At 31.7% G+C, this 584-nt stretch overlaps 1 pseudogene; it reads left to right on the forward strand.

The window, feature by feature from the left end:
• Positions 1-522, forward strand: part of LOC119591033 — an 8,097-nt pseudogene extending 7,575 nt beyond the window's left edge.
• Positions 523-584: the final 62 nt, after the last annotated feature.

The following is a 584-nucleotide window of genomic DNA, read 5'->3' on the forward strand; positions in this document are numbered from 1 at the left end:
CTCTTACACTTTGAAGATTTACATTTTCAGTCAAATCTTTTCTTATTTTTCTTTATTGTAGTTATTAATTTCATACTTTTTTACAATACTTAAATTCTCATTTACAGCCTTTATAAGACGAAAAAATGTGTTTGTCATGTGTTGCTGTTTTGCAGATGCCTAGTAGTATTAACAGCCATGTAGAATGTCAGCTAGATCAGCTAGTATTTCAGGGTCCTTGAGATAACACAAAAGTGCATTTTACATTTTGTAGAATGTGATTTTCTAAGTGTCTTCTTTCTTGTTACACAAAAGTTGAATGGCTAGAAAAAGGACAAGGCTAAAAAAGAAAAGGAGGATAAAATAAAGTGAAAGGAAGAATTATGATTTTCATCATTAGGAAATAATGCTCTTATCTATTATTGCTTTTTAGCTGTTGGATGGCAGAGTAAAGTGAAGGCAAAGCTGATCTCTCCAGTTTTGATGCAAGGAGTGCACAGGAGCATTCAAGTATTGGATGTAACATACAGCCAGTCCTTTTAATGGTTACATGTTTTAAGATATAATTGGAGAAAAAAACAATACAATATTTCGGAGTACTAGTT

The sequence above is a fragment of the Penaeus monodon genome, chromosome 28, assembly GCF_015228065.2.
Source record: "Penaeus monodon isolate SGIC_2016 chromosome 28, NSTDA_Pmon_1, whole genome shotgun sequence".
Taxonomy (NCBI): Eukaryota; Metazoa; Arthropoda; class Malacostraca; order Decapoda; family Penaeidae; genus Penaeus; species Penaeus monodon.